Source organism: Carassius carassius, chromosome 38 (genome assembly GCF_963082965.1).
Source record: "Carassius carassius chromosome 38, fCarCar2.1, whole genome shotgun sequence".
Lineage (NCBI taxonomy): Eukaryota > Metazoa > Chordata > Actinopteri > Cypriniformes > Cyprinidae > Carassius > Carassius carassius.
This window is the reverse complement of record NC_081792.1, coordinates 4202833-4230332: the sequence shown is the minus strand read 5'-3', so window position 1 is coordinate 4230332 and position 27500 is coordinate 4202833. Positions and strand designations below refer to the sequence as shown.

Genomic DNA, 27500 nt, shown 5'->3' with positions numbered 1-27500 from the left:
AAGGGGAAATAAACTGCAGGCTGGCAGCCAGTTGATTTTCGAATGAACAATTTCATCGCTACTCTGTAACTGCTTCATTACTTTGAAGGGTGTAATGCCATGTTGTTTTGATGTCACGGGCTTGCCATTTTGAAGCCTTATCACTAATTGCCACCTGGACATTGAGAATAAATTGTAATCTGCATTAAACTGAATGAGCGAATAATCAGCAACTTTGCAGATTAAAAATTGGTCTCACTTTCATTATTAACCTCACAATATGTCAATTTTGTACTTTGACAGACCGATGATAGTCAGATTTTCATCTAGATAACGGTTGCAATGTGTGTTTTCAGATGCATGACACAAGTATTTTCACCTGGACAAGAGCTTAATTACCAGTTCAGGGTATCAATTCAGCAATCACAGGAATCTGCCCAAATAAACTTAACTCCCGGGGTGAGTAAAAAAAACAGATCCCTTGAATGCATACAACACTATATAATTCAGAAAACCGTCCTTATGGATAATTCTTGTTTTGCCAAATTATTATCACATTGTTACAGTCGCAGACCTAAAGCAACAGGCCACTACAAAATCCTGCGCCCACACTGACCACATGTATGGAAAGTGCGCCAGAAGCCAATGTCCAGTTTAAGGTTTCCAAATTCCATATAGTCTAGCGCTTAGGATTCCTGGTTTTCACCCAGGCGGCCCAGGTTTGACTCCCGGTATGGGAACGCATGCTCCTTTTTGATTCCCTCCTCAAAAATCCAGCACATCTTCCTGCACCAGAAGTGACTTTTTGGCCAGCAGTAGAGCTACAAGACCGTGATATGTCGAGGTTCTGTCTAACACTTTGCCCCTGCGAAAGCTCAGCTGGTAGAGCGGAGGACTGTAGGTTGGAGTGTTGGCAATCCTTAGGTCGCTGGCTCAAAGGAGGTCTTTTTTTCAAGTGCTCACCATTTTTTTGGTTTGGAGCTGGCTTTCTCGCAGCTGTTAGCAGAGCTTGAATTCGCAGTCCACAATTGGAAACCAAAAGAGCTTTCCCTGACCGGTAATCAAACCCGGGCCGCGGCGGTGAGAGCGCCGAATCCTAACCACTAGACCACCAGGGAGGGGCTGGTGGGCTGGTGGGCTGATGGGTTGGTGGGCTGGTGGGCTTACCTCCTGAAAACAAGGTGTTAATAAGCAGACAGCAATGCTTGCCAATTTCACATCTAAAACCAACAACTCTGTAGCAATCATGCGGCCCAGTTTTGACTCCCGGTATGGGAACGCATGCTCCTTTTTGATTCCCTCCTCAAAAATCCTGCACATCTTCCTGCACCAGAAGTGACTTTTTGGCCAGCAGTAGAGCTACAAGACCGTGATATGTCGAGGTTCTGTCTAACACTTTGCCCCTTCGAAAGCTCAGCTGGTAGAGCGGAGGACTGTAGGTTGGAGTGTTGGCAATCCTTAGGTCGCTGGCTCGAAGGAGGTCTTTTTTTCAAGTGCTCACCATTTTTTTGGTTTGGAGCTGGCTTTCTCGCAGCTGTTAGCAGAGCTTGAATTCGCAGTCCACAATTGGAAACCAAAAGAGCTTTCCCTGACCGGTAATCAAACCCGGGCCGCGGCGGTGAGAGCGCCGAATCCTAACCACTAGACCACCAGGGAGGGGCTGGTGGGCTGGTGGGCTTACCTCCTGAAAACAAGGTGTTAATAAGCAGACAGCAATGCTTGCCAATTTCACATCTAAAACCAACAACTCTGTAGCAATCATGCGGCCCAGTTTTGACTCCCGGTATGGGAACGCATGCTCCTTTTTGATTCCCTCCTCAAAAATCCAGCACATCTTCCTGCACCAGAAGTGACTTTTTGGCCAGCAGTAGAGCTACAAGACCGTGATATGTCGAGGTTCTGTCTAACACTTTGCCCCTTCGAAAGCTCAGCTGGTAGAGCGGAGGACTGTAGGTTGGAGTGTTGGCAATCCCTAGGTCGCTGGCTCGAAGGAGGTCTTTTTTTCAAGTGCTCACCATTTTTTTGGTTTGGAGCTGGCTTTCTCGCAGCTGTTAGCAGAGCTTGAATTCGCAGTCCACAATTGGAAACCAAAAGAGCTTTCCCTGACCGTGAATCGAACCCGGGCCGCGGCGGTGAGAGCGCCGAATCCTAGCCACTAGACCACCAGGGAGGGGCTGGTGGGCTTACCTCCTGATAACAAGGTGAGAATAAGCAGACAGCAATGCTTGCCACTGTCACATCTAAAACCAACAAGTCTGTAGCAATCAGGGGTCTTTACTATTGGTGGGCCAGTGGCGCAATGGATAACGAGTCTGACTACGGATCAGAAGATTCTAGGTTCGACTCCTGGCTGGCTCGCTCTGTGCTTGTTTTTCTCCGGCTTATTTTGTTGCTTTGTTTTTTTTTCTCTTCTCCAAAATCCAGAAATAAAGGCAAATATTCAGGCATTCTTCTTTTTTTCCAAAAAAGACCTATTCTGCACACCCTTTCCGATATCTAGGGAAGACACGGACATGCTTCGGTATTGTCATTCGTCTCACAAGCACTCCGACAAGCTCGACGATTAAAGGGGAAATAAACTGCAGGCTGGCAGCCAGTTGATTTTCGAATAAACAATTTCATCGCTACTCTGTAACTGCTTCATTACTTTGAAGGGTGTAATGCCATGTTGTTTTGATGTCACGGGCTTGCCATTTTGAAGCCTTATCACTAATTGCCACCTGGACATTGAGAATAAATTGTAATCTGCATTAAACTGAACGAGCGAATAATCAGCAACTTTGCGGATTAAAAATTGGTCTCACTTTCATTATTAACCTCACAATATGTCAATTTTGTACTTTGACAGACCGATGATAGTCAGATTTTCATCTAGATAATGGTTGCAATGTGTGTTTTCAGATGCATGACACAAGTATTTTCACCTGGACAAGAGCTTAATTACCAGTTCAAGGTGTCAGTTCAGCAATCACAGGAATCTGCCCAAATAAACTGAACTCCCAGGGTGAGTAAAAAAAACAGATCCCTTGAATGCATACAACACTATATAATTCAGAAAACCGTCCTTATGGATAATTCTTGTTTTGCCAAATGATTATCACATTGTTACAGTCGCAGACCTAAAGCAACAGGCCACTACAAGATCCTGCGCCCACACTGACCACATGTATGGAAAGTGCGCCAGAAGCCAATGGCCAGTTTAAGGTTTCCAAATCCCATATGGTCTAGCGCTTGGGATTCCTGGTTTTCACCCAGGTGGCCCAGGTTTGACTCCCGGTATGGGAACGCATGCTCCTTTTTGATTCCCTTCTCAAAAATCCAGCACATCTTCTGCACCAGAAGTGACTTTTTGGCCAGCAGTAGAGCTACAAGACCGTGATATGTCGAGGTTCTGTCTAACACTTTGCCCCTTCGATAGCTCAGCTGGTAGAGCGGAGGACTGTAGGTTGGAGTGTTGGCAATCCTTAGGTCGCTGGTTCGACTCTGGCTCGAAGGAGGTCTTTTTTTCAAGTGCTCACCATTTTTTTGGTTTGGAGCTGGCTTTCTCGCAGCTGTTAGCAGAGCTTGAATTCGCAGTCCACAATTGGAAGCCAAAAGAGCTTTCCCTGACTGGGAATCAAAACCGGGCCGTGCCGGTGAGAGCGCCGAATTCTAACCACTAGACCACCAGGGAGGGAATTCTAACCACTTACACCAGGGAATAAGCAGACAGCAATGCTTGCCACTGTCACATCTAAAACCAACAACTCTGTAGCAATCAGGGTTCTTTACTATTGGTGGGCCATTGGCGCAATGGATAACGTGTCTGACTACGGATCAGAAGATTTTAGGTTCGACTCCTGGCTGGTTCGCTCTGTGCTTGTTTTTCTCAGGCTTATTTTGTTGTTGTGTTTTTTTTCTCTTCTCCAAAATCCAGAAGAAAAGGCAAATCTTCAAGCATTCTTCTTTTTTTTCCAAAAAAAAAAACATATTCTGCACACCCTTTCCGATGTCTAGGGAAGACACGGACATGCTTCGGCATTGCCATTCATCTAACAAGCACTCCGACAAGCTCGGCGATTAAAGGGGAAATAAACTGCAGGCAGGCAGCCAGTTTAATTTCGAATGAACAATTTCATCGCTACTCTGTAACTGCTTCATTACTTTGAAGGGTGTAATGCCATGTTGTTTTGATGTCACAGGCTTGCCATTTTGAAGCCTTATCACTAATTGCCACCTGGACATTGAGAATAAATTGTAATCTGCATTAAACTGAACGAGCGAATAATCAGCAACTTTGCGGATAAAAAATTGGTCTCACTTTCATTATTAACCTCACAATATGTCAATTTTGTACCTTGACAGACCGATGATAGGCAGATTTTCATCTAGATAACGGTTGCAATGTGTGTTTTCAGATGCATGACACAAGTATTTTCACTTGGACAAGAGCTTAATTACCAGTTCAAGGTATCAATTCAGCAATCACAGGAATCTGCCCAACAAAACTGAACCCCCGGGGTGAGTAAAAAAAACAGATCCCTTGAATGCATACAACACTATATAATTCAGAAAAACGTCCTTTTGGATAATTCTTGGATAATTCACATCTTCCTGCACCAGATGTCGAGGTTCTGTCTAACACTTTGCCCCTTCGATAGCTCAGCTGGTAGAGTGGAGGACTGTAGGTTGGAGTGTTGGCAATCCTTAGGTTGCCGGCTTGAAGGAGGTCTTTTTCAAATCCTAACCACTAGACCACCAGGGAGGGGCTGGTTGGCTGGTGGGCTGATGGCCTGGTGGGCTGGTGGGCTGATGGCCTGGTGGCCTGGTGGCCTGGTGGGCTGGTGGGCTTACCTCCTGAAAACAAGGTGAGAATAAGCAGACAGCAATGCTTGCCACTTTCACATCTAAAACCAACAACTCTGTAGCAATCAGGGGTCTTTACTATTGGTGGGCCAGTGGCGCTCCATGTCACCTGTAATGGACAAATATCCATTAATTTATACTTAACGAATGCACAGATAATCATGAGTTAATGTAAACGAATGAAGGACTAACTTAAACCATTAATTAATGATTACTACATCAGCAACTAATAAACATTCTATATGTTTCATATATAAATTAATAAATACAATTTTATTAGTTAAATTTACTTTAATGTATTAGTTCCTTAATAACATTAGTTTAACTAATGACGTAAATGTATATTTTAATTACTACAGTGGCCAAAGCTATTTACTTCAACTTCCAGTTGTCAGCTTTAACTAATCATTAGCTAATGATTTTCAAAGAAAATCAATTTATGACTTTACATGTTGAGGTAAAGAGCTATTAACCAATTGTAAATATGTTATTGTGGTTATGTTTTTTTTTAAATTAGTCATGTACCTCAACAAGTAAAGTTAAAGTAATAACATAATGATATTTTTACAAATTTTTATCTAATGATTCATTAATGATATAATTTTACACTGTTAGTTAATATAATATGTTATTAAGGAATGGATACATTATGACACATTTAACTAATAACAACAATTTATTGATTTCTTTATCTATGAATCATGTGAATATTTGTATTCACTGATGCTATCAAAAGTTCCTAAAGTATATTTCATTTTTAATTATTTTTTTCATTTTTAATTATTTTTAATTATTTCATTTAAATTATCTTTCTTTTCATTTTCTTTTCATTTCGCAACTAAACATAAATTATTAGTTGTGATTTACGTTTAATTCTGAATATATATTAGGTTGCTAAGTATGTTACATTGGAATAATTAATTTAGCAGAAACAAAGCAATCATTTCTTAAATCGGTAAAATCATTTTGTATCAATATGTTGTGTCAAATAATTTGTCTTTTACTGTACTTTAGTAAGTAGCCATGTAATAAGCGGGTTAATATGCAGTCATTATTGTGAATAAAATCTGACAGGCTGACTAACAACACCCTGTAATAATTCCACAACACAGTAATCCAGTAGAGACCTGATTTATTGATATGACATTTTAACATCAATCTAAAAACAAAACAAAGAAAGAAAACATAACTATGGGCAGATATTATAAATGAACATTTAGACAACACAAAGCAAAACAGAATAGGAAAGGGAAAATAAAAATAAGATCACACAATGAAAACAATCTTACATTAATAATATGTATCCTGTTGTAATTTGCAGGTGTTTCGTTGGGGCTCATAGTCCTGCACAGTGGCCTGACTTCAACCGAGTGGTGGAGGCCATTTTCACAAGGCTCTGTGCTCTCTACCCAAACGTGGTGCGCTGTGACGGAGTGAGGGTGTCCCGCTTCATTGTGGTAGCATGTGCTCACAAGTACATCCAAGAGTGCATCCTCACCAATGCTAAGGTGATGAGTGAGACCACCATCCAGCTCCCAGAAGTGAACGCTGCAACAGTCACACAATGGTGAGTAAATAAGCATTGTCACCGCTAAGCCTAAACTTAAAGCAGCTAAGGGCTGATGTTACACGGCAACTTTTTTTGATCAATGCTGCTGGGCAACTTTGGTTAATATTGCCATCAACAGGCAACCAGGTAAGACACAGAGCGCAAGATTGATCTGAAGTATCCAGATTGAAATTTGTTACCCATTCTCAGTGGGGAACGTACCCAAGAAACACTTCTCAAATTTTTTTGTATCATCAGCCTTTATGTAACCATGGCTGCTTTGCAGGTCTAGAAACAAATCAACAAGAGTTCAACTTCTGTTTTCTTCTTCATTATTAAAGATAAGATTTATGACATGGATCAGCTGTCTTCAGCAGACTGCAAGAATCAATAATTCATAATACAATGTTAATCTCAATAAAGTAGCCATTTCACAAAAGCAGTAATACATTAGACGACTGCTGTGTGATCTCAGCTGTGTCATGCTGCTGCGTCATAGTCATGACAAATAGTAGTTGATCTTTTGTATTGCTTAAATGTTTATTAATATCTGTTGTTTTATGTTTCCCAGGTTCAGCAGGTGTGGCAAGTCACAGGAACAGGAGATTTTGAAGCAGGGTATCCAAGCCCCAGACACACCCATGGCAGGACCCGAGACACTTCCTGCAGCTATGCAGAAAGGACCAACTCTGTATCCAGGCAATTTGGCTGAGCCTCACCTTTTTATCCTGCCACCAAACACTGCTGGGAAGGCAAAACTTAAGGGGAGGTCGCAACCCCAGGCCATCTCCCAGGCTCCAATATCACATCAAGGCCTTCCTGTCATTGCATCAGCACTACTCATCTCTCTCCCTTTCATTTTACCATCTGTGCAGCTTCCAACAGTGAAAGGCACTTAAGCGCCATCCTCTACAGGTACCTCATAGGTGATGTTCTTCAACCTCCCATTACCTTCAGCCTTGCAACCATCAGCTCAGACACAGACATCCGGTCAAGATGTTCCTTACTCCACTCAGCAATACAGAAAGAGAAAACTGGAGAGGGAGCGCACTGGAACTGTCACAAGAAAATATGTGAAGAAGACAGACATAATTCTTTCCAGAAAGTGTAACAAAGAGAGAAAGCCACCATCACATCTTCAGTTCTTTGGCAACTGGTTCTGCAAAGATTCTGAGTCTCAATCATATGGTGAATGGAGGGCTGTGCTGCAGGAACGAGGTTATAGATGAAGAAAAAAGGGAAATGGCAACCCTACAGCTTCTTAAAACTGCTATTTCAGCATGTGATATTTTTATTTGGTAACTTAATGTTTGCTTTATAGTGCAATTTAATAGTCTCCAACAATGACAGCTTTCTCTAAAATGTGTAATTACTGTGTGTTTCCTCTGCTGCATGCCTCTGTTGGAAAAATATTTGATACCATTATATATATATGGTATGTTTATGTTTTTATTATTATCATTATTTTGGTTTTGGTATATTTGATTTACTATTTTTTTAGGGGCGAATATGTCATAATTGCACTACTGTGGTCCATTTTTGTTTTGATTTACTTTTTTTGGCTAACATGTCAAAATTGCACTACTGTGGTAAATGTTTGTCTTGGTTTACTATTTATTATTTTCTTAGTCTGATGTCAAAATTGCACTGCAAATGTTTGTTTTGGTTTGATATTTATTATATTTTTACACTGATATGTAAAAAGTTTACTACTGTGGTAAACATTTTTGGTTTACTGTTTATTATTTTTAATTGATGTGTCAAAATTGCACTACTGTTCTAAATGTTTTATTGGCTTTAAAATGTATATGGAGATTAAAAGGGTTGTTAATATTTGCCCTCACACTATTGTTATTGTGTTTGTTTTGGTTTGATGTTTATTATATTTTTTACACTGATATGTAAACATTTTACTACTATGGTAAACATTTTTGGTTTACTGTTTATTATTTTTAATTGATGTGTCAAAATTGCACTACTGTTCTAAATGTTTTATTGGCTTTAAAATATATATGGAGATTAAAAGGATTGTTAATATTTGCCCTCACACTATTGTTATTGTGCCTTTTTGGATTCTCACAATATTTGTAAATGCATATATATTTGCACTGCTGTTATAATTTTTTTATTGACTTTATATTTGCAAATTAAAAGGGTTGTTAATCTTAATCTTTGCACTAGTAATGTTTTTGTGCCTATTTCTCACTGTATTTGAAGTTGCAAATTTTTTTAAGTATTCCAGTATTACATAAAAATAAAACACACACACACACACAAAAACAGGGACTTTCAGAATAAGTCAGAAAATATAATAATATAATGTTATACTGTAAAAAATAATATATTATACTGTAAAAAATGAGTTAGTTAGCGCTGCGTTATTCATGTATTTTGTTGTGAAAATGCACAAAAACACAAATCATGTATTTGTTGCAATGAATATTCACGTTTTGTCTGTCAAATCATTTCGACTTTTTTTTATCCAGTGACAGCTTGATGCTTTTGTCCATATAAGGTATTTCCCGTAGCGTGCGTCACATAGTGGTCACGAGCTGGTACTTTTACGAGTCTGTTTTGGACTTTGTGTGAGAGAGCGCCCTCCGGCGTCCGGTATGAATGAAACATACACAACGTGAGAGTGTTTACTTTGGACAGTTCCCAAATTAAAGTGGGGGGGGACGAATTTACGTTCGATTAAATTACGGGGGAGAATGATGATTACGTACGTGTGCATCAGCAGCGTCGAAGCGGACACATTCCAGGAATTCCATCACTGTTCGGAGTGGGCCGCGAACTCACGTCCCTATGCGTCTTTTAGGATCTTTACCTCAACTAATGGGCGCCGGCCTTGGAAAAATGGATAACGTGTCTGACTACGCATCAGAAGATTCTAGGTTCGACTCCTGGCTGGCTCGCTCTGTGCTTGTTTTTCTCCGGCTTATTTTGTTGTTGTGTTTTTTTTTTCTCTTCTCCAAAATCCAGAAGAAAAGGCAAATCTTCAGGCATTCTTCATTTTTTCCAAAAAAGACATATTCTGCACACCCTTTTCGATGTCTAGGGAAGACACGGACATGCTTCAGTATTGCCATTCGTCTCACAAGCACTCCGACAAGCTCGGCGATTATAGGGGAAATAAACTGCAGGCTGGCAGCCAGTTGATTTTCGAATGAACTATTTCATCGCTACTCTGTAACTGCTTCATTACTTTGAAGGGTGTAATGCTATGTTGTTTTGATGTCACAGGCTTGCCATTTTGAAGCCTTATCACTAATTGCCACCTGGACATTGAGAATAAATTGTAATCTGCATTAAACTGAATAAGCAAATAATCAGCAACTTTGCGGATAAAAAATTGGTCTCACTTTCATTATTAACCTCACAATATGTCAATTTTGTACCTTGACAGACCGATGATAGGCAGATTTTCATCTAGATAACGCTTGCAATGTGTGTTTTCAGATGCATGACACAAGTATTTTCACCTGGATAAGAGCTTAATTACCAGTTCAAGGTATCAATTCAGCAATCACAGGAATCTGCCCAAAAAAACTGAACCCCCGGGGTGAGTAAAAAAAACAGATCCCTTGAATGCATACAACACTATATAATTCAGAAAACCGTCCTTTTGGATAATTCTTGTTTTGCCAAATTATTATCACATTGTTACAGCCGCAGACCTAAAGCAACAGGCCACTACAAGATCCTGCGCCCACACTGACCACATGTATGGAAAGTGCGCCACTGGCCAGTTTAAGGTGTCCAAATCCCATATGGTCTAGCGGTTAGGATTCCTGGTTTTCACCCAGGTGGCCTGGGTTCGACTCCCGGTATGGGAAAGCATGCTTCTTTTTGCTTCCCTCCTCAAAAATCCAGCACATCTTCCTGCACCAGGTTGGAGTGCTGGCAATCCTTAGGTTGCTGGTTCGACTCCGGCACGAAGGAGGTCTTTTTTTTCAAGTGCTCACCATTTTTTTGGTTTGGAGCTGGCTTTCTCGCAGGTGTTAGCAGAGCTTGAATTCGCAGTCGCCAATTGGAAGCCAAAAGAGCTTTCCCTGACCGGGAATCGAACCCGGGCCGCAGCGGTGAGAGCGTCGAATCCTAACCACTAGACCACCAGGGAGGGACTGGTGGACTGGTGGGCTGGTGGGCTGGTGGGCTGGTAGGCTTACCTCCTGATAACAAGGTGAGAATAAGCAGACAGCAATGCTTGCCACTGTCACATCTAAAACCAACAACTTTGTAGCAATCGGGAGTCTCTACTATCGGTGGGCCAGTGGCGCAATGGATAACGTGTCTGACTACGGATCAGAAGATTCTAGGTTCGACTCCTTGCAGGCTTGCTCTGTGCTTGTTTTTCTCCGGCTTATTTTGTTGTTGTGTTTTTTCTTCTTCTCCAAAATCTAGAAGTAAAGGCAAATCTCCAGGCATTCTTCTTTTTTTTTCCAAAAAAGACATATTCTGCACATCCATTCCGATGTCTAGGGGAGACACGGACATGCTTCGGTATTGCCATTCGTATGTCAATTTTGGACCTTGACAGACCGACGATAGACAGTTTTTCATCCAGATAACGGTTGCAATGTGTGTTTTCAGATGCATGACACAAGTATTTTCACCTGGACAAGAGCCTAATTACCAGTTCAAGGTATCAATTCAGCAATCACAGGACTCTGGCCAAAAAACTGAACCCCCGGGGTGAGTCAACAAACATGACCCTTGAATTCATGTAACACCATTTATTTCTGTAAACCACACTGGCCAGATTTAATGAAAGCGGCCCACAAGCTTGTGCCTAGTTAAAGCTGGCCAGTTCCCATATGGTCTAGCAGTTAGGATTCCTGGATTTCTCCCATGCAGCCAGGGGTCGACTCCCGTGATGGGAAAGCTTGATCTTTTTTGCTTCTCTCCTCAAAAAGCCAGCACATCTTCCTGCACCAGAAGTGACTTTTTGGACAGCAGTAGAGCTACAGAACCCTGATAGATTGAGGTTCCGATGTCTATGGGGAGTCGCGTAACATGCTTCGGTATTGCCATTCATCACACAAGCACTCCGACAAGCTCGGCGATTAAAGGGGAAATAAACTGTGTGGTGTCGTCTGCCAGTTCTCCGAAGAATCACACTCAGTCAGGGATTTTTCTCTCAGAAGAAAAGACTTTATTTTACAGAAAATAAAGCCGAGAGTCCTTGCAAGGAGATCTCCCGAATGTTATTTGGTATCTCCTTATATACATTAAATGGGGCAGTTCCACATAGTCAAACTTTTCCTTATGATTACAATTTTAATACCTCCCTAGAGAGGAGAGGCCCCCTGCTTGATTTATTCTAAACAAAGGCCCTGTATGTATGTCTGACCATATGTTTCTCCTCAGTTTTGTACATTCCAGCACGTAGCTTTCTATTACCTATAAGATTATAATGGAGTAATAACTAGCAACAAAAATGGCTAGATTCACATTGATTATATACTTGTTTAATTAAAATCTTACTAATAAAAATCTTCCACATATTCTCCCCTTTGAGACTTAATAAGTCTCACATTTTTCTTATCCAGAGTGCTACTTCATAATCCAGTCATATTAGTTACACTATCTAGTGACTAAATAAGTCACATTGTATTATCACCAGTGACTAGATTATGAAATTCCACTCTGAGGGATTACTGGACCAAACATCTCTCTCCTTTTTTGACGAGGAGGGAGTAAAAGATCCAGTCTCCCTATTTCCTTCTGTAATAGTACACAATGTTATAAGCGTGAGCGTGCAATTGGTTCAGCATTTGCCTGTGGTTATCACAGTTATGTATAAAAGGCATAAAATACATACATTACATCACTAATGGAATATCACAAGATTATAAAAGTTGATTAGATTGTCACTTTTGTTCAAAGGTTGTAAAGTCAATGGAAGGGAAGTCAGGTTGCTTTCTATCGGTTGAGTTTGAGTCTGCATTATGAGATGCATTAGGCATAGGATGGTCTTCAGACATGTTGTCAGACTTATTCTCTGTCCTCTCCAGTTTGTCTGACAGGAGGTAAGAAGCTCCTTGTGTACATTGTTTAGGGAGCCCTCGTCAGTTTGCACTTCATCATGTGTCTCTGATTTTTCCTCATTGCTCTCTCCTGCATTGTCTAGTTGACTGTTTTCCTTTCTTTCTGCCTTTCCTGTGGGAACTCTAGTACAGTGTTTTAGATGATACCAGGCTGTGCTTCCTTCCACTTGGACTGCTGTTGGAGTTGCTCTCACCACTTTGTAGGGTCCTTCTCTCCTGGGCTCATTCCATTTTCTCCGGAATACCCTCAGATAAACTTGATCCCCTGGAACAACTGGACAGGCAGTCTCCGATTCCTCTCTGGGCTCTTTTCTTTTTTCCTGTAAATAGATAGCTTTATGTATGGCAGTTAATTTCTTCATATAAGAACGAAGTTCCATTTGTAATTGTTCTAGAGGGGGTCCTTTATAAGGACCTCTACAATATGGCACAGGCATGGGTCGACCCGTAAGCATTTCATGCGGTGTTAAATGCGTGTTCCTGTTAGTTTGCATGCGATAACTCATTAGTGCGAGCGGTAATGCATCAATCCAATTAAGTTTAGTACTTTCACATATTTTGTTTATTTTGGCCTTGATAACTCCATTAACCCTCTCCACTGACCCTTGTGATTGAGGTCTATAAACGCATCCTAGTCTCTGTTTTATTCTTAATTGTTACAATAATTGTTTCAAACTTTTTTGTATGAATGCTGACCCATTATCTGAACTTATTTCTGATGGAATTCCAAATCTAGGAATTACCTCTCTTGTTAGAAATTTTATCACCGTTCCTGCTCCTAGATCTGCGGATGGTACTGCCTCCACCCATCTGCTAAACCTGTCTATGATAACCAGCATGTATCTTTTGCCTTGTACACGCTTTATCATATCCACATAATCGCATACAAGATGTTTAAAGGGGCCTTCAGGTGTTGGAATATGACCTATTGGTGTCACTATGCCTTTTCTTACATTGTATTTAGCACATACTTCACATGTGGACAAAAATTCATCCACCATTGCATATAAATAAGGAGACCAATATCCTTGCTGTTTAATTTTTCTTACCACTTCTCCCCTTGCACAATGGTCAAAAGCATGTGCATCTGTAATAAAAATATTCAACAGTGAAGTAGGTGCAACAATGTGTCCTTCATGTGTACGCCAGATGTCCTGTGAGTCTTTTTTAGCTCCACTTTGATGCCACATTGATTGTACATAAGGACCTGCTTGTTGTTGAATTCGAATAATGTCATCCAATTGAGGATGAGGTTCGATAAGCACAACAGGTGCTAATACTGCTACCTGACATCCTGAAGCTTTTTTAGCTTCTAAATCTGCTGCATTGTTTCCTTTAATGACATAGTCATTTCACTTCTTGTGTGCTTGACATTTGATTGTTGCTAGTCGTTTTGGTAGCATCATAACAGAAATCAATTGCCCTATTTGTTCACTATGTTGGATGGGAGTCCCATCACTCTTTTTGAAACCTCTTTGTTTCCACACTGCTCCGAATAGATGACATACACCATGAGCATATGCTGAATCTGTAAAAATGTTGGCAGTTTGTCCTTTTGCTAACTGACATGCAGTTGTGAGAGCTTTTAATTCTGCTAATTGAGCAGAGCATGGCTGTACACAATGTTGTGATATTACAGATTCATATTCTTTTTTGTTTTTCTTCACTACTGAATATCCTGTATGATTTCCTTCGTGATCCCTAAAGCTAGAACCATCTACGAAGTAAGTAACTTCTGCTTCAGAAATAGGTGTTGATTCAAGATCTGGTCGTAATCTAGTAAATGCCAAGGACTCATTCACACACTCATGAGGTTCTCCTTCAAAAGCCAAAGGAATTAATTCAGCTGGATTAACTGTCTGGCATCTTTTAATGGTAACATCTGGATATGTGAGTAATGAGGAGTAGGCTAGAATTCGAGCTTGTGTCAGAACAAATTTCCCTTGTTCTATTAATTCCACAACTTTGTGATGGGTATATATAGTCACTGGGTACCCCATAGTTATTGTGGATGCTTTTTCATAAGCAAAATACACTGCAGCTAAACCTTGTTGGTAACATGGTGGATATCCCTGGGCTACATTGTCTAACTTTGTGCTGTAGTGTGCTATAGGCTGTTTTTTCCTTCCACTACAGGTCTCTTGCATCAATACAGCTGATGCATAACCATCAACTCTATTTGCCACATATAGATGAAACATTTTATCATATTCTGCCATTCCCAGGGCAGGGGCCTGTTGTAATTCTTTTTTTATTGCTTCAAATGCTAGTAAGGCATCTGTGTTCCATTTTAATGGATTGCTTAAATGTTGTAATCCTGCTTGTTTCATCATTTCTCTCAAAGGCCCTGTCTTTACTGCATAGTCTTCTATCCAGTCTGCACTAAAGCCAGTCATTCCTAAAAAAGTCATCATTTGTCCTACTGTCTGAGGTAACAGTGTTTTACTTATACCTTCTAACTGAGCTGGAGCTATAGCTCGTGTGCCAAATGCAATTAATCTTCCCAAGTATTCCACTTGAGGCTGGCAATATTACAATTTGTTTTTAGATACCTTGTGTCCTCCTTGTGCTAATTTTGTCAACACCTTAATTGAATCTTTGTGACATTGTTCTAGTGTGGTAGAACAGATAATTAAATCATCCATGTATTGTAATAGTGTACCGTCTATTACGAGGTCTTCTAAATCAGCCTTAAGAATCTTGTTGAATATATGTGGTGAATGTTTATATCCCTGGGGAATTCTAGAATATGTATATTGTTTATTTGAAAATGAAAATGCAAATAGATATCTACTCTCTTCTGCAAGCGGTACACTGAAGTAGGCAGAGCAAAGATCAATTACAGTAAAGTATTTGGCATCAGGAGGGACATTTGTCAGTAAAGTGTGCGGGTTTGGTACTTCAGCTGGCATATCTTCCGTTATTTCATTTATTGTTCGTAAATCATGAACAAGTCGCCATCTGTTTTTGTCTGATTTGATTACAGGCATAATTGTAGTGTTACAGTAACTAGTAGTTTCTATCAATACTCCTGCCTTCACTAAGCCTTCAATTGTGTCTTTTATTCCTGCTTCAGCATCTACCCGTAAAGGATATTGTGCTTTTCTAGGTAGACGTGCATTTGGCTTAAGTTGAACTCTTACTGGATTTGCTGATTTTATTAATCCAATATCTGTGTCATGCTGAGACCATAGTTCAGTTGGTACCTGACACTCCATTTCCTTAAATAATTCAGTCTCAGTTGTGTTTATTAACTCAGATGCTGTACTCATCTTTGTCTCTTTCTTTTGGCTGATAACTACTTCCTGTGGAATTCCCAGCAAACTGGTTGCACACAAAATTTTGATGTAATTTTTGTCAGCTGAATGAAAAATTAATGGGTTTTCTGTTGATTCCCATTTGCTTTGTTCTGCCCTTTTCATCATTGGTCCTAAATCTTTTGCTTCCCAACTTTTTCCTACATATACTGCAATATGCGGGACAGAGTTATTTACATTGAACCATTTTTTGACAACTTCACCTTCTGGTATGTTTAAAGCTGCTCCCTGTTTACCTATGATGATGTACTGGGAGACTATCTCAATCCGCTGTCCTTTTGTTTCTTTTTGCCATTTCTGTTCTATATTTTCATACCTTTCTTGATCATACATCATTGTGCAATGAAATTCAGACTTTGATAGCTGTGCTTCAGGTATCTGTGCTTCAATAAACTTTCCCCATTTATTGACTGTCTGTCTCACATCTTGTTCTATCTGTCCTATCCAATAAACATTTGCTTTTGGCTCTGCAACCATCATTTGTGTTTCTGTTCCTATTGCATCAATATATATTCCTTCTGGAGAACACCAAATTTGTAGTCCTAATTTACATAATGCATCTCTTCCTAACAAATTAATAGGAGTTTGATTTGATACCAGAATGGGCATTGTTATACTTTGATCTTTTGTTTGTAGACACACTGGAGCTGTTATGGGTATCAATTGCATTTTTCCCGAGAATCCTATTGTCTTTGCAAATTTTCCAGACATGGGGAGATATGAAGCATATTTCAAATTAATGCAAGTTAGATTTGCGCCCGTATCAATCATCATCGGAGTATCTTTTCCCTCTATTTTAATCTGCATAATAGGCTCTTGATCAGCTTTTGTTGATAAAATTGGAAGCTGACTCTCCCCTTTAGGATTCTCTGTGCACCCCTAATAGCCTGGATTGGGACCTCCCCAAGGGTTTACTGGACCCTGCACTGGACCCTGACTAGGCTGTTGCCAGCTCACCTCTCTTCCACCCTGAGGTTGCTGTGGCCATTGACGAGTTGGACAGTCAGTTTTATTGTGCCCGGGCTGTCCTCAGCCCCAGCACAGACTTGGAGGCATGCTTCTGCCTCTGCCTCTGCCTCTTTGACCTTGCTGTATGGGGTTTTTTCTCCATCCCATCTGTCCTGGCTGTTGAGTATAAACATTTATTATGGGCACAGAGTTCAAGTGTTCATTTGGAGGGACTGCTGTAAGTGGGCTTGACTGAAGAGTTGGTTGTGGAGCAATTACTGGAGGCATTATAGTCATTTGTTCGGCTGCTGCATTGGTTACTGAAGCTTGAATATTTTTCTTATTTTTCTTTGTGAATTCTTCAAGCTGTAATTGAGTTAGTTTACGTTGTAACTCTTTCTCTTGACTCATGAGTTTTTGTTCATTTTTTTCTGTGTTGTTCCACTGCATGAGACACATGGTCGCAAAACTATTTGTGTGTTTTAGAAGTTAAACCGACCACATCCTCCAGCTTGCTTTTTACTGCTGGCGGCATAGCATCAATCACAGCTTTCCTAAACAATGTTGCCATTAATGGGTCTCCCTCGGGATCCCCCTCAGTTTCTTGTTTCCACCTTTTCAACTGTTTCTGTACATATGTGGTTGGATTCTCTGCATCCCCAATTTCTTCTCCCTTCAGTGATTTAGGATTCAGTCTGATCGGATACTCCGCACGCAATGCCTGCCATACTGCTGGGCGGAATGCATCAAAAACAATCCCATCCATATTATGAGAGTTCACTGCTCTGTTTAGAGTCGTTCTAAGGAGAATTTCATCCATCTTTGTCCCTCCAATAATTCTAGCCAGTAGAGCTTTGACATCACCTACTGACAATAGCTTTCCTGTTGTTTCGTCCTCAAACATTCGAATAAATTTGCCCGCGCCCTCATTTATATCAGGAAGGCGAGTGACAAGCCCCTCAAGGTCCTGTGAAGCCCAGGGGACATACTGTCCCTGCTCACCCTTGATAAAAATTGGGAGCTGTGCGGCCAGTGGTCTAAGTGTCCCTTTTTCTCTGCCCTGTTCCCATTTACCGTTATCAAATAACTCCTCTGCCTTATTCTCATCCTCACTACCATAGAATAACTTACTCTTTCCTCTCTCCAACTAATTTACCTCTTGTATCTTTTTCCCTGATTCTCTAATTTTCTCTTCCATTTCTTCTTCCATAGCTTGTACTTGTGCTACAATATCGCTATCTTTCCTCCTCTTTTTTTCTAATCCTTCCTCAAACCAGGTTTTATCTACCTGATTAGCTTTCATTTGTTCTAATGCTGTACATGCTTGCCTGTAACAATCAAGATGCAAACTTTCTGCAACTTCCTTTCTGGGTTTCCTCTGTGTTTTTACAGCTTGTTCCTCTCTATCATCCATCTCTATCTGCCCTTCTAACTCTAGTTCTCCTGTTACTTCCACTGTTCCCTTGAGTATTGGGAACTCTCCTTGTACTGGCAAATAGGGGGGAGGCTCTGAAAATAACTTTTCTTTTCTCATGTTATCTTTCTCTGCCCCCTTCAGGATTTTCCTAGCCTGTTTTAGACTTTTCAACATATCCTCACCTTCTTTTTTAAACAGAGCAATTACTTCTTTCTCTTTTTCCCTCTTTGTTTCTCTTTTTTCTCTTTTCATATTGATGCTTTTAGTTTTATAGTTTTTTATCAGAGTTTCCATTTCCTCACACAATGCCACATCAAATGTCCCTTCCTTTGGCCATTTTGTCATCATATTTTTTGTTCTCTTCTGCCGTTTTTTTGAGATTTTGTTTATTTGCTCTTTACACAGTGGATATTTTAATCCAATTATTTCCACTGGTGTGGCTCCAATATCTTTATTTATATTATTACCCTCAAAAATCAACTTTTTATTTTTATATAGTAACTTGGTTACAATCTCTTCTTTTCCCTTTCACTTAATTTAACTATTTTTCCTTTACCAATTTCACCCTACTTTTTATTCTTTATTGTGTGTCATACCTCTTTGAATTTAGTTTTTTATTTTGTCTCATGCATTTACACTTTTTTATATTATTTGACTGTCTATTTTATTTGCTCTATTTTATTATCACTTTTTACATAACAATTTCTAACCATAATTCTTTATTTTTTACTTCTCTTTCCTTTTTTGTCCACCCCTGTAATACAACTTTAATGTAGACACTTCATCCCTTGCTCCCACTCCCACTGCACTGGGCTCAAAGAATTTTCTCCCCTTTCACACAAGCATCAAAATGCAAAAACCTATTATATATCTTGATTCAAACTTTATTGATACTATTTTCCTAAACTCATTCACACTTTCTACACTCTTTATTGAGCCAGAGTGCTTATTCTTGCATACTTTCTCCCTTTATCTAAGGGATAATCAGTCATTAATTGTCCTTTTATTATCAAGGCTCATCATACATTCATCCCTCTCAAGTGGATCTGGGTTGAGTCCAATTCTGCCAAGTCACACCGAAGTGACGGTCCAGGAACGGTGCTCAACCCTTACCCACCCAATACGGAATTTATTTGTTCATACATTCATCATCGTTCACACATTCATTCGTCCGGACACAGTTACATCCACACAACAAAACACCGCTCTTCCTAGAGCATCCTTAAGGGCCCATCCGTTCAGACCTTTGAGACTTTTCACTTTATACTTTCTCAAAGCCGTATCCGTGGGGCTTTTCCTCGCGAATCCTTAACTAATCTGCTTCTCCGTTTAACACTGTCCTTCCTAGGCCCAGCTCTCCAATAAACACAGACCATTGCATACAATGTCTTTCTGCTTACACCATCTTTGTTTTAAATCAAGGTGACCTTCCAAGGCTTTCCTATTAATAAACCAAATATGTGCATGCAGTTATTTCTTCTGGAGTAAAACCCCTTTTTCAATTTAGATATCCTAATATTTTTCTAAATTTGGAAGAGCAGATTTTAAGTGTCCTTACCACTCAGAACTGACCTCAACCAACACAAACGAATTTTATAAGCAAAAATGCTTACCTTATTTTATGGTGGCCACCCGGTTGTTTTGATCATCGGTCAGCTCAAAAGTGGTTGTCCACTCTGCTGCTCTTTTCCAGTCCCATCTGGGGTGCCAAATATGTGGTGTCGTCTGCCAGTTCTCCGAAGAATCACACTCAGTCAGGGATTTTTCTCTCAGAAGAAAATACTTTATTTTACAGAAAATAAAGCAGAGAGTCCTTGCAAGGAGATCTCCCGAATGTTATTTGGTCTCTCTTTATATATATTAAATGGGGCGGTTCCACATAGTCAAACATTTCCTTATGATTACAATTATAATACCTCCCTAGAGAGGAGAGGCCCCCTGCTTGATTTATTCTAAACAAAGGCCCTGTATGTATGTCTGACCATATGTTTCTCCTCAGTTTTGTACATTCCAGCATGTATCTTTCTATTACCTATAAGATTATAATGGAGTAATAACTAGCAACAAAGATGGCTAGATTCACATTGATTATATACTTGTTTAATTAAAATCTTACGAATAAAAATCTTCCACAACTGCAGGCTGGCAGCCAGTTGATTTTCGAATGAACAATTTCATCGCTACTCTGTAACTGCTTCATTACTTTGAAGGGTGTAATGCCATGTTGTTTTGATGTCACAGGCTTGCCATTTTGAAGCCTTATCACTAATTGCCACCTGGACATTTGGAATAAGTTGTAAACTGAGTTAAACTGAAGGAGCGAATAATCAGCAACTTTGCCGATTAAAAATTGGTCTCACTTTCATTGTTACCCCACATTTTTGTATCTTGACAGAGTGACTATAGGCAGTTTTTCCTCTAGATAACGGTTGCCGTGTGTGTTTTCAAATGGATGACACAAGTATTTTCACCTGGAAAAGAGCTTAATTACCAGTTCGAGGTATCAATTCAGCAATCACAGGAATCTGCCCAAATAAACTGAACTCCCAGGGTGAGTAAAAAAAAAAACAGATCCCTTGAATGCATACAACACTATATAATTCAGAAAACCGTCCTTTTGGATAATTCTTGTTTTGCCAAATTATTATCACATTGTTACAGTCGCAGACCTAAAGCAACAGGCCACTACAAGATCCTGCGCCCACACTGACCACATTTATGGAAAGTGCGCCAGAAGCCAATGGCCAGTTTAAGGTTTCCAAATCCCATATGGTCTAGCACTTAGGATTCCTGGTTTTCACCCAGGCGGCCCATGTTTGACTCCCGGTATGGGAACGCATGCTCCTTTTTGATTCCCTCCTCAAAAATCCAGCACATCTTCCTGCACCAGAAGTGACTTTTTGGCCAGCAGTAGAGCTACAAGACCGTGATATGTCGAGGTTCTGTCTAAGACTTTGCCCCTTCGATAGCTCAGCTGGTAGAGTGGAGGACTGTAGGTTGGAGTGTTGGCAATCCTTAGGTCGCTGGTTCGACTCCGGCTCGAAGGAGGTCTTTTTTTCAAGTGCTCACCATTTTTTTGGTTTGGAGCTGGCTTTCTCGCAGCTGTTAGCAGCGCTTGAATTCGCAGTCCACAATTGGAAGCCAAAAGAGCTTTCCCTGACTGGGAATCGAACCCGGGCCGCGGTGGTGAGAGCGCCGAATCCTAACCATTTTTTTTTTTTTTTTTTTATTTAGTTTACACAAGAATACATTACGTCTCTCCTAAATACAGTTTTACATTCCAATTAAAAACAACAACAAAACAAACAAACAAAAATAAATAAAAAATAAAAATAAAAAATACATTCCTATTTGTAAATATTTTTCTTCTACATTATTCCATTTCTGGCATTTGCTATTTTACACTTTTTTTTCCTACAGATACATTTATATCATGTTTCAAAAGAATGTTCTGTACCTGAGAAGAAAACATTTTCATAAACATCTCTGTTTTTCCCTCCAGTCTCCAATATTTACACAATGTAAACATGTAATCTTCCACCATATGCTTATACAATGTCCAAACATCTATACAAACAGACCTGTTTTTAACTATATTTCTTCTTCTCCATATAGCATTTTTTGCCAAAATAATTAAAAAATTGATCATAATTTTATTCTTACACTTTTCCTCCTTTCCAAACATAAATGTTTTTTGCCAATCTTGATCTTCTTTTCTTTCCCCTAGGTCATTCACTATTTCTTTTAAAATTTAAAAAAAAGATCCTAATTTCTCACACAGTAAAAACAAATGCAACAAACCCTCATCTTGTTTTTTACAAACTTTACATAATGCACTTTGTTCTTTTTTTATAATACACAACCTCATTTCCGACCATATTACATTATGCCTTATAAAATAATCAAGACACTCCAAATTTGTGCTCACCAGTACTCCCCTCATATTTTTCCATATTTCTTCCTCTTTCAAGCCATTGAAGTTTCTTAACCACATATCATTTGAATTTGGTTTTTTAAAAATCTCTTCCCTTAAAACCTGATAAAACATTTTCACATTCCCTAAACTAAACCCTATTGTTTTATTTTGATTAACAAAATAAACTTCAGTCTTTCCTTCCTCTTTTTCTTCCTTTTGTATTTCATTTATCCACGCTTTTGGTATTGCACTTTTCATTTCTTTATATTGCTTCTTTACATTGTTTATGTCATACTCTTCTTTGGCTTCTTCCAACTCATCAATAATTACTTGGACTGGTAAAAAACCCTCTCTTATCTCATACATAATATCTCTTAATCTTGCAATCCCAACCTCCCACCATTTTTTAAAAAATAATTATTTCCCACTTTTCACAATATGCTTATTAAAAAACAATGGTTGGTTTAAAATCTCTTTCCTTCCTCCAGGTATAAAATCAACCTTTGAGAGAAAAAAACCCCAAGCTTTTAAAACGTCTTTATAAAAATCTGGTATTCTTTCAAACATCCATGTTTTCATTTTCATCCATAAAACACTGTCCCCTAGTTTCACGTTACCACATTTGTCCAAATAATATTTCATTGTATCTTTCCATTCTCCTTTTTCTTGATGATCTATATACTTTTTCACAACTTTAATTCTCATTCTTTTCTTTTTTAACATCAGCTAATCCCATTCCTCCTTTATCAGCCTGTCCTATCAGAGTGTTATAAGCAACTCTTGGGGGTTTCTTCTCCCAAATAAAATCTAAAACACATCTTTTTATTCTTACTTCCACCCATCTTGGCATTGCGCTCACCATTAAAATATACCACATTTTGGATAACATTAAAGCATTAACCACTAAAATTTTCCCTTTCAAACTTAAAAATCTTCCCCTCCAAAAAATTAATCTCCTTTCCATTTCCCCCAACAACTTTTCAAACATTCTTTCTCTTGCCCCTTTCTCGTCTTTTCCTAAAGTCACACCCAAAATTTTTGTTTCCTTCACCTCCTCAAAATTAAAAACTCCTCCTAAATTTGGTACCTTTCCAAACTTCATGTACACAGTTTTTTCTTCATTAACTCTTGCACCTGTACCTTTACCATACCTCTCTACATTTCTCATTACTTCCTTCATACTTTCTAAGTCTTTTAAAATCAGTGTTGTGTCGTCTGCATATTGGAATATCTTTTTCTCTTCTTTACCTTCTTCTATTTTAATACCTTGAATGCTTTTATCTTTCTTAATCATTAAACCTAAAGGTTCTGCTACCAAAGTATATATCTGTGCAGAGAGTGGACATCCTTGCCTTATTGACCTTGTTATTCTAAAAGGTTCCGTTAAGAAACCATTACACATCACTCTTGTCATTACGTTATTATATAAAATTTTTATACATTCGTTAAAATTTTTTCCAAACCCAAAACGTTCTAAAATCGCAAATAAAAAATCATGTTCTACCCTATCAAAAGCCTTTTCAAAATCTAAATTTACAACATATCCATTCTTCTGTGTTTCATTTAAATAGCTTATTATGTCTCTTACACTACTCGTTATATCAGCAATATCTCTCCCTCTTACACCATATGCCTGATTAGTCACTATAATTTTGGGTAAAATATTTTTCATTCTGTTTGCAAGAATTTTAGATAGTATTTTTAAATCTGTGTTTAACATTGTTATTGGCCTAAAATTACTCAAATTATTTTTACTTCCTTTCCTTTTATAAATTAATTTCATCAACCCTATACTCATCCTCTGATCCAATTCTCTTTTATTAAAAATCTCTTTATATACTTCCTTTAAAATCCCACTTATCTTCTCTTTAAAAACTTTATAAAATTCATTTACTATCCCATCTGTCCCCGGGCTTTTGTTTCCTTTTAAACTATTGATAGCTTGTACAATTTCCTCTTCACTAATTTCTTTATCACATTCCTCTTTATCTTCTCTACTTACTTTAGCTGTAACACTCTCTAATAACTGATTTTTCTCTTTTTCATCGATTCCTTTTGTTTCAAAAAGCCCCTCATAATAGTCTTTCACCTCTATTAAAATTCCACTTATATCTTTCACTATTTCTCCTTTTTTATTTTGTAATTCTTTTATTAACTTTGCCTTGCCTCTACTTTTTTCCAAATTAAAGAAAAATTTTGTACATTTTTCTCCTGCAATTGTGTTTTTTGCCTTACTCCTTATAATTGCTCCTTTACACCTTTCTTCCTCAATTTTCCGCAACTCTTCCTCCAAAAGTATTATCTGTTTTATGTTTACTTCACTTTTAATTGACTCTTCTCTGAGTTTTTTCCTTATTTCCAGCTCCTTTGCTTTTTTAACTTTCTGTACCATTTTGCTATAGTTTATAGAATATTTTTTTTATTTCATACTTTACATTTTGCCACCATAAGCGTTTATCTTCAAAGTACATTCCGTCCTCTTTCTCTTTATCTAATATTTCCTCAATTCCTATTCTATAACTTTCACTTGTCAAAATTTCTGAATTTAGTATCCACACTCCAGGCCCTTTTTTTTCTTTACTAAAATCAATATCCCATAACAGCATTTTGTGATCACTCAAGCGGGTATCCTTATAACAAATGTCCCCCAAAAAATATTCTATATCCCTTTCACTTAAAATAAAATCGATTCTTGTCTGACACATAAAATTCCCAACCAGTTGTCTTCGGGAAAAGTCTCTTTTCCTTTCATGGTTTTCCCTCCAAACATCTATCAAATTTCTCTCCTCCATCATTTCTTTTAACTCTTTCCTTCCCACATCTGTTCTAAAAACCATCCCATCTGCCATGTCCATCTTACTAAAAACAGTATCAAAATCCCCAACTAAAATGACATTTTTATATTTCTTAATTACAATTCTTAATCCCTCAAAAAAAATCTTTTTTTTCTCCCTCTTGAGTGGGCGCATGCAAATTAATTATCACAAATTCATGATCATCTTTCCTAATATTAATCCCAACACATTTGCCTTTTTTGTCATTATAGACTTCATATGAATTAATTTCAACATTTTCCTTTATTAAAATGGCTACCCCCCTTCCTAACCTTCCATCACCATTATTATAAAACATTTGTCCTTTCCATCTTTTTTTCACATCCTCAATCATTTCATCTTTCCAGTTTGTTTCTTGTAAAATTATAACATCCTGTTTTTTGCATAGATCTTTTACCATCTCAAATTTAACACTCATTAAACCTCTTGCATTTAAACTCACAAAGTTTAAAACCATTCCAATAAAAATAAACATTTAAAACCACTCATCTTTAGTCTCTCTCACAATCTTGTTCTTGTATCAATCCCAACTTCTTTTTATCTATTTCAGTCATCTTTTTCTTTCTAGCAACATTAAGATTTGGCTTTACCTTCATTGATTTTCTTCTTATCATTTTTCCAACCTTTTCTCTTTCTTTTCTTGCCTCCTGTTGTTCCATATCCAGTTCCTCCACCTCGTCGCTCTCCTCTTCATCATTTACTTCCTTGTCAGTTGCACCATTCTGTTCCTCTCCATCCGCTGTATCATCCTCCATTCTGTCTACTTCTCCGTCCTGGTGACTTTGGTCCTTCAACTTCTGATTTTCCATATACTCTATTTGCTCTTGTTGTTTGTTTTCCATCGGTTCAAAAGTCTTTGTGGTTTCTACAATCTCCTCTTGCACCTGCCTATCCATACTTTGATGCTCCTCTGATTGCTTCTCATTACCGTCCATCCAGCATTCACATATATTAAGAGGTTTGCCACAGTCTGCACATTCAATTGCTGTACAGTCTCTTGAGAAATGTCCTTGATCATTGCATTTAAAACATTTAAACTCAGGACAGTCTTTGATGATATGTTCTGGACTTAAACACAATCTACAAGTTTTGACCTGCCTACTGTGAATTATCCTGAAGTACTGTGAACCTTCAGTTGTCTCAAACCTTGTACTGTATGGCAATGATGCCACCTCCTTTGGGAACTTGACCTTAACAAATCTTGTCCCATCCTCTATCTCTGTTCCTGGATAAAACCTCCTCCTTATCTCTGTTATGGGAGTAACTCCCCATCCTTCCAATTTCAAGGTTATGTCATCATCATCTAGATACACAGGCAGATGCATGAACGAGACTACAAATTCTCTGTCCTGGAGTTTTTTAACATCACATATTTGTCCTTTAATTTGCAAACCATTTAACAGTCCATCACAAACTTCCTCCGTTTCAAAAGTCACTTCATATTGTTTATTAGTCTTTGGTCATACCGCAAGAATTTTTTCCACGCTCACTTTTTCCTTTATTGCTCTAATTATGTCCTCCGCTCCTCCATTAAGCACTTTACTGATGCCAATTATTGCTGTAGCTTCTTTTGAATAGATCCTTTGTTTCTTCATTTCTTTTGCCATCATCCCTTCTCCTTGTCTTAATCATTTTCCTTGGTCAATTGCATTAGTTTGTTTCAAATTCGTTGCTAGTTGTGAAACAAGCAGTTGATCCAGTTCACTCATTCTGTATAATAACAAAATAAAAAAATAAACCACTCCCCAGACAGCATGAAGCTGCTGGTTCGTGGTTTAAGACTTATTAAATAGATAAAGAAAAAATCCTGTTTCAATTCAGTCTTAAATCAAAAAAAATTAACAAACAAACAATTCTAGAGTTAGCTTCCGTCCTTTCCACACACACTTGCACTTCCTGGGCTGGTGGGCTGGTGGGCTGATGGGCTGGTGGGCTGGTGGGCTTACCTCCTGATAACAAGGTGAGAATAAGCAGACAGCAATGCTTGCCACTGTCTCATCTAAAACCAACAACTCTGTAGCAATCAGGGGCCTTTACTATTGGTTGGCCAGTGGCGCAATGGATAACGTGTCTGACTACAGATCAGAAGATTCTAGGTTCGACTCCTGGCTGGCTCCCTCTGTGCTTGTTTTTCTCCGGCTTATTTTGTTGTTGTGTTTTTTTTCTCTTCTCCAAAATCCAGAAGAAAAGGCAAATCTTCAGGCATTCTTCTTTTTTTCCAAAAAAGACATATTCTGCACACCCTTTCAGATGTCTAGGGAAGACACGGACATGCTTCGGTATTGCCGTTCATCTCACAAGCACTCCGACAAGCTCGGCGATTATAGGGGAAATAAACTGCAGGCTGGCAGCCAGTTGATTTTCGAATGAACAATTTCATCGCTACTCTGTAACTGCTTCATTACTTTGAAGGGTATAATGCCATGTGGTTTTGATGTCATTGGCTTGCCATTTTGAAGCCTTATCACTAATTGCCACCTGGACATTTAGAATAAGTTGGACTGAGTTAAACTGAAGGAGCGAATAATCAGCAACTTTGCCGATTAAAAATTGGTCTCACTTTCATTGTTACCCTCACAATGTCATTTTTGTATCTTGACAGAGTGACAATAGGCAGTGTTTCCTCTAGATAACGGTTGCCGTGT

The 27500-nt window shown here is 38.7% G+C and overlaps 7 non-coding genes across 7 annotated transcripts; 3 read left to right on the top strand and 4 right to left on the bottom strand.

Annotated features, from left to right (window-relative positions):
* Positions 1-1025: 1025 nt before the first annotated feature.
* On the bottom strand, positions 1026-1097 carry trnae-cuc (transfer RNA glutamic acid (anticodon CUC)). The gene has a single exon. It is a non-coding gene; the product is annotated as a tRNA-Glu (tRNA).
* Positions 1098-1563: 466 nt separating this feature from the next.
* On the bottom strand, positions 1564-1635 carry trnae-cuc (transfer RNA glutamic acid (anticodon CUC)). The gene has a single exon. It is a non-coding gene; the product is annotated as a tRNA-Glu (tRNA).
* Positions 1636-2077: 442 nt separating this feature from the next.
* On the bottom strand, positions 2078-2149 carry trnae-cuc (transfer RNA glutamic acid (anticodon CUC)). The gene has a single exon. It is a non-coding gene; the product is annotated as a tRNA-Glu (tRNA).
* A 1238-nt stretch (positions 2150-3387) lies between these two features.
* Positions 3388-3475, top strand: trnay-gua (transfer RNA tyrosine (anticodon GUA)). The gene is given in 2 exon segments: positions 3388-3424; positions 3440-3475. It is a non-coding gene; the product is annotated as a tRNA-Tyr (tRNA).
* Positions 3476-10137: 6662 nt separating this feature from the next.
* trnae-uuc (transfer RNA glutamic acid (anticodon UUC)) lies at positions 10138-10209 on the top strand. The gene has a single exon. It is a non-coding gene; the product is annotated as a tRNA-Glu (tRNA).
* A 212-nt stretch (positions 10210-10421) lies between these two features.
* On the bottom strand, positions 10422-10493 carry trnae-cuc (transfer RNA glutamic acid (anticodon CUC)). The gene has a single exon. It is a non-coding gene; the product is annotated as a tRNA-Glu (tRNA).
* A 10571-nt stretch (positions 10494-21064) lies between these two features.
* Positions 21065-21152, top strand: trnay-gua (transfer RNA tyrosine (anticodon GUA)). The gene is given in 2 exon segments: positions 21065-21101; positions 21117-21152. It is a non-coding gene; the product is annotated as a tRNA-Tyr (tRNA).
* Positions 21153-27500: the final 6348 nt, after the last annotated feature.